The sequence below is a fragment of the Pogona vitticeps genome, chromosome 4, assembly GCF_051106095.1.
Source record: "Pogona vitticeps strain Pit_001003342236 chromosome 4, PviZW2.1, whole genome shotgun sequence".
Classification (NCBI taxonomy): domain Eukaryota; kingdom Metazoa; phylum Chordata; class Lepidosauria; order Squamata; family Agamidae; genus Pogona; species Pogona vitticeps.
In genome coordinates, this window is record NC_135786.1 from 213,547,877 (window position 1) to 213,554,588 (window position 6,712).

A 6,712-nucleotide genomic window follows, 5' to 3' on the forward strand; every position below is an offset into this window, starting at 1 on the left:
CCAGGTAATATTGGTCTGACACTCCATAACTAGAAAAGGAACATAAAAGCTACAATTTGCCCCCTCTTACACAAATGCTGTTTCATGTTATGCTGGTCTCCCTATCTGTCTTCTCCAGGCCCATCTCTGTGATCTTTCTTCCGTAAGTGAAAATGGAGGCTTGTCATTCATACAGCCTATGTACAGTGGGGTCTCAACTTATGAACTTAATCCGTATTGGAAGGCAGTTCTCAGGTCGAAAAGTTCTTAAGTCGAATCTGCATTTCCCATAGGAATGCATTGAAAACCATTTAATCCGTATCTGCTCTTTTCGTCCATAGAAACTAATGGGAAGCTGCTATTCCACCTTCTGCCACTAGAGGGGGATATTTTTTCTTTTTTTTCCTTTTAACCTAAGATGACTTAGCTTTTTAAAAAAGGGGAAAAAAAGAGTTCGTAACTCGAACCTAAGTTCGTAAGTCGAGTCCATATATTCCTATGAGAGCAGTTCGTAAGTCGAAACGTTCGTATGTCGAGCCATTCGTAAGTCGAGACCCCACCGTATGTGTTGAAAGCTCATGTGGAAGTTTCCCTGGGTACATACCGAGTAGCTTTCCCTTGCTACAACTGACATGCTATTCACCTCACACTATCCTGGCTATCAGTCATTCTGTGAAACCCAGTTGAAAATCATCATGGTGAAGTCACTACAAGAAGACTTTCTTCTATAATTGGAGTACTACTTTTTTTTTAAACTAACCAGGTGTATCTTCTTTTACTAAGACTTAACTTTGCACTCTTCAAGAATACTTAGGAAATTATGATTCCCAATTGTTAAATTCACCGTTTTCACATTAAAAAAGACTATTCCATGTTGATTCCCACCCAATCTCTCTGAAAATTCAGCTTCCCCACTCTCCACCGCAGCCAGCAAGAAACAATCTTGTTTGAACATCTACATCTCTTTTATTTGCACTTTATTGCCACCTTGATGACTTCATTTCTATTCAACAGCCTATTTTAGAACAACAAAAAAAAAAAATTGAAATGCATAGATTAAATGAGCAGCAGCTGGCCTGCTTATCTAGAAGAAGTGTCGCCGCTAATCCTCTTCCTTTTGGTATGACAGCTTCACCCTGTGATGGTCTTGCAAAACTATGGCACTCCAGCTGCAAAAGGAAAAAAAGAAAAAGAAAAGAAAAAGAAAAAAATGAACAATAACAGGAAAAGAGAAGATGCCACTTTTGAAACTGACAAGCTCATCACATAGCTTTGAGCCATATCTCCAACTTTTTGATTACTTATAGGACACACAATCTGAGAGTAATAAAAAATGCATAAAGCTACATAGCTGAGATCGTTATTTATACGCATGTGCTCACAGAGGAGGCAGATGCAATGCAAATGGAAACAAAAATAAAAGCTGGAAATCTTGAAAGAAACTGGTAGTCCCTCGATGTTGGAGAGCATGTATGAGTGGAAGGCTTTAACTAAAGAATGTATTTCACAAAGAAGGATGAAAATAAGCCGCCCACACAGTACTGTATATACAAGATTTGTATATACTGAGATGCCAGAAGGGTTTGTACAGATTGAATTGTATTGCAAATTCTCACTTGTAAAAGGCATACACCAAAAGCATAAATTAATGTATTGGTGCATTTCTGTAAAGGACATGTGAGCAACATACAACACTTGGTGTAGTTGAAGGCCTCAGAGACCAGGGAGATGTACTCATTTTTCCCCACAACCCAGCTGAGCCATGCAGATCAGATAGCTGTCTCCACAGAAATAGCGAATTTCAGTGCAAATGTTAGAAACGTTGCTATTTTGGATTTCACAATTTTTGGACTACAGTTGTCAAGTTAGCTGGAGGATTCTGGCAGCTGGAGTCCAGCTTGGAGCTGTGGGAGGAGAGGAGCAGGAGGAAGAAAGCGACACAGTGTGTGCAGCTGTGAAGATTCTGAGATCATTGTTTATGCTGGGTACACTTCTCCAGGATAGTCTTGGGCTGCATCCTTTTGAACATTCCACTGAATCATAGAACCTGGAAGAAGTAAAGAGAATCAGATCATGCTGGGCTGAAGTCAAACCAAGAGTCACAGCTGAAAGAAAGAAAGAAAGAAAGAAAGAAAGAAAGAAAGAAAGAAAGAAAGAAAGAAAGAAAGAAAGAAAGTGACTGACTGACTGACTGACTGACTGACTGACTGAATGAATGAATGAATGAATGAATGAATCTACACTTGAGTAACTGAATCAACCACTGCTGATGTCATGAGAAACAATTTAAGCAACTACAATGATTGATTAAAGATATTTGAGAGGGGAACCTGATAGTTTATAAACTCTTATGCATAGTTGGATTGCCTTGGTGAAATTAACTTTACCCCTGTCTACCCGTGGATGACTTCTAGCTAATTTTCCAATGCAGAAAGCTGTGACTTGATCTGATGATAAGAGATAAGGTGTAAATAGTTCTGAATAAAAATCCTTTGAGTTGACAGCTGTTTCCAAGTCTCCTTCAGGCTGACGGATGACATTAGGATGTTACTTATGGTCTCCATCCGTTTTGATGAGGCATACACCTTCACACACTGCCATAGAGAAAGATTTGCTGAAAATGACTAATAAATATTGGTGGCATTAACTGATGCTATTTTCTTGGCTTCATGGAAGAGGTAAATCATAAATTAGACATATGAAAATCGAATGAAAATATTTACTAAAACATCTACATTTTAGTGTTCTCTTAGCTTTAACACATTTGTGAAAGCATCAAATCCATAGACTTTTCCTGGATTCTGTGAGATATGATCATTGGACCACGTGGAACACCAGAGTCTGTGGATCTGCTAACTTAAGGAAACAAGTGTAGTTCCCTTCTCTAACCAAAGCCAAAATGCAGCATCCAGAGAGCTGACTGGGGCTGGTTGCAGGGATCACCTAACCTTCCTCTTACATCAGCTCCTCTGGCTGCTGATGAGTTTCTTGGCACAATTCAAAGTGCTGATTTTAACCCACAAAACCCTAATAGCCTGGGTCCAAGCTATTTTAAAGACTATATCACCGATTATGAGCTGGCTTGGATGTTAAGATAATCAGGAGAGGCCCTTCTCCTGTCACCTTTACGGGTGCACCTGATGGGGACACAAGAGAGAGCCTTCTCTGTCGCTTCTTCCAGACTTTGGAACACTTTCTCACAGGAGGCCAGGCTGGCCCCATCTTTGCTGTCCTTCCACAAGCAGGCAAAGTTCTTTCTCCCCAGGCAAGCCTTCCCTCAGTAACTAGCTACCTGTGTGTGCTTTTTAGATGAATTGTTGTGCATGATTTTGACTGGATTTTTACTAACCAGTTTCCCCGAAAATAAGACCTAACCTGAAAATAAGCCCTAATATCATTTTTCAGGATGCCCGTAATATAAGCACTAGCCCAAAAATAAGCCCCAGTTAAGTGAAATCCCACCCTCCACCATCGTGCAGCAACCAGAAGAAAATGACATGACTGTATTTGAATAAATGTAGATTGTTGCACATGAAAAAAATAAAATAAAACATCCCCTTAAAATAAGCCCTAATGAGTTTTTGGGAGCAAAAAAAAATATAAGACCCTGTCTTATTTTCAGGGAAACATGGTGCTACTTGTGTTTTCCATTTCTCAGAATGACACTTTTCTTTTCTTTTTAATATTTGTATACTTATTATTCTTAGCTGTAATATTGCCTTTAATGATGCAAGATGCCTCTTTATACTCATTGTTCTTAGCTTTAGTATTTTAATTATGTTAACCACCATTGTATACTCATTGCTTTCAACTTTAAATATTGTCTTCCAGTGTTGTAAGCCACCTTAGGTCCTTTTCAAGGAGAAAGGCTGGGTAAAATATTTTAGATAGATGGATAGATAGATAGATAGATAGATAGATAGATAGATAGATAGATAGATAGATAGATAGATAGATAGATAGATAGATAGATAGATAGACAGACAGACAGACAGACAGACAGACAGACAGACAGACAGACAGACAGACAGACAGACAGACAGACAGACAAACTAAACTGAACTAAACTAAACTAAACTTCTGAAGTGGCTTAGATTGCAGGGCCACTGTCTTGTCATTAAATGTTCACAGCACCATGGAAGATACAGATCTGCTCAATATGAATAAATAAATAAATAAAATAAAATGTAATGAATGAACTGGAGACACACACATGTACACATACATGACCACATATCTAAACTTTCATTTTTCAGGATCACCACAGGCAAGTCTTATCTGACTCCAAATTGCCTGCAATTTATTCCTCAAATAAATTGAGGAACCTATTCTTTAGATTTTCAGGAAAATCCTGTGAGATAGTCTGTCTTCTCCAGTTAATCTTTTCTTTCCACACCTACTAATTCCATTTTAAAGGCTTGCAAAAGCAAGAACATTGCTGATGGAGAATTTTTTTTACCTGTTTTCATAGAAAAGACAAGGCAACAGTTGCATGATTGCAATACAGATTTCTATTAACTCTCGGGACATTCTAATAGTTTTGCTAATGTATGGCTACATCTTGCTAAGAAACGTATTTATTTATTTATTAAATTTCTATACTGCTCATCTAGTCTGATGTTGCAGGCCATGAAATCTTCAAGCTTGTTTTGGGGTTGAAAGAGACATTTCCTTGGTTCTCTTTCTTCCTGCAATCCAATCAGCTTTTAAAGTTTAGTCACTTGAATATAAGTTTAGCTTAGTTTAATCGGGTTTATTCCCTCTGTAGGATTACAGGCCAAGTATATTACAGTGGACCTTTAACAATTACCCAGGTTCTTTACACAGATAATTTGAATAAGTGAAGGGTTTTAGTGGTATGCTTGCTATATTCAATACAATGTGTGCTATACATCTCTATTCAGAAGCAAGTCTTCCTAAATTTAATAAGGGTTATTGCTAGATGAACATGCATATAGTTCTGTGAATAAGGCACATAACTGCCGAGCTAGAGTCTGTGAGTTCAACTTCCCACTGTGTCTTCCAGGAAAAGAGCCAGCCTATAGCGTCTAGGGCAAACTGCACAACCCCGAAGTAGCCCCAGAAGAAGGGAATAGAAAACCTTATCTGAGTACTCTATACCTGGAAACCGGGTAGGTGGGGCTCGTCAGCCCTGGAAGGCAGCCCATCTAGGAGAAGGAAAACTCCGATTTCAAACCTCCACTGCCTTGTGGCTATATCCACTCATGGAAAAGGCTTCAGGAGTTAACCTTGAGGCAAAATCTGGAGCTGGAGTCCCGAAGGCAGCTTGTGTCGTTCTGCCAACTCCTGCGACATTGCTGGAACCAGTTGTATTGGCTCTTGCCTTTCCATTGGACCATTTCAGCAATGTGGAGAGGGGGGATCTGCTGCTTGGGTAACAGCCTATCCTCCATATTACCTTACCCGGGCTTCATGCTCTGGAGAAGACACTCCTCGATTCAGAGCATATCACCATGGTCTCTCGAGACTGAAGGATGCCTATGATGATATGATACCTGGAAAATCCCAGAAAAGGTTACCATAAGTCAGAATTGACTTGATGGCATGCATTTACAATTTCGGGCCATGTTACTTGTTAGAGCACCTTTTCCCATGGTTATCCACCCACTCAGTCAGATCCTCCTAGGCCATGCTCCTCTGGGTCACCGCTCTGATGAAATCATCCATGAGAAGCTGGACCTTCTTCATTGTGGAACCAACACTTTGGAATCAGCTGCACTAAGGTCCCTCCTTCCTAGGGTTGCCAGATACATGGGTACCAAAAGGAGGACATAGAAAGATAAAAAAGAGGACAAAGGAGGATGTACTGAATGTTTCATTTGAATTGTTCCAGATTAAACCTGCAATCAATTCAAAATTTTTTACAATAGCTGCCAATAAATGTCTCTTAGTGAACCAACCAAGAAACAGTCATGTTAGCAAATAAAAATAAATTCAACTGAGGCTTTTTTTCAAAATAACATAAAACATTATTTAAACAATAAATTGTACCCAAACCCACCCCAGCCCGGTTGTGGGATCCCCTGGCCACTGGCACACTGCACAGGCTCAGAGGCAACCTTGCTAACCTGGACACCCAAACAAGGCTCCGGCTCAGGCAGGGGGAAAGTGGCGTTGGGCAAAACCAAATAAGGCAGTCTCCCTTCCCCCCATAGGTTCGAGGCTGGGAAGTATGGGAGTTGGAGTCCCTGAAAGGGACTTTGCACACACACAGTCCGGACGTTTGCCTTCCTATCAATGCACTCGGGTGCTGCTTGCTCCTGCCTGGCTTGGAGGGAGGCATTCTACTCGCACTGCCTTTCTGGGCTCCACGTGGTCTGGGTGGGCCTGGCAAATTGCTAGTCAGCTGCCACTGCAACAGGAGGGGGTGAGGGAAAGACAAGAGGACGGGGGGTCCTTCTACCTCTCCCCCTCCCATCCAAAATTATAACATAAAATATACAAAAGCCTGACATTTTAAAGGTTTTTATCTTTGCCTGCCTGACGGAGGGCATTAGGCTGAAAAGGAGGACATGTCCTCCTTTTGCCTGACATCTGGCAACCCTACTCCTTCCTCATGTTTAGAAGGCTACTGAAAATGTTGCTTTTCACAGAGGCCTTTCCATGCAACCCTGCTTCCTATTCTTTTTATTTGGAAATTATGTATGTACCTGATTGGACTGCAAGGCTACAATTCTGTACACACTTACTAGGGACCAAGTCCTATTGAAGT

At 40.6% G+C, this 6,712-nt stretch overlaps 1 long non-coding RNA gene across 2 annotated transcripts; it reads right to left on the reverse strand.

Moving 5' to 3' along the window:
- Window positions 1–1,117: 1,117 nt before the first annotated feature.
- LOC140706973 (uncharacterized) lies at window positions 1,118–5,700 on the reverse strand. Of its 2 annotated transcripts, none has more exons than XR_013545334.1 (3): window positions 5,585–5,700; window positions 5,404–5,495; window positions 1,118–1,148 (listed from the first exon to the last, which is right to left on the reverse strand). It is a non-coding gene; the product is annotated as an uncharacterized LOC140706973 (long non-coding RNA). The 2 variants fall into 2 exon arrangements; XR_013545335.1 differs by lacking the exon at window positions 1,118–1,148 and adding an exon at window positions 1,877–2,026.
- Between the last annotated feature and the right edge of the window lie 1,012 nt (window positions 5,701–6,712).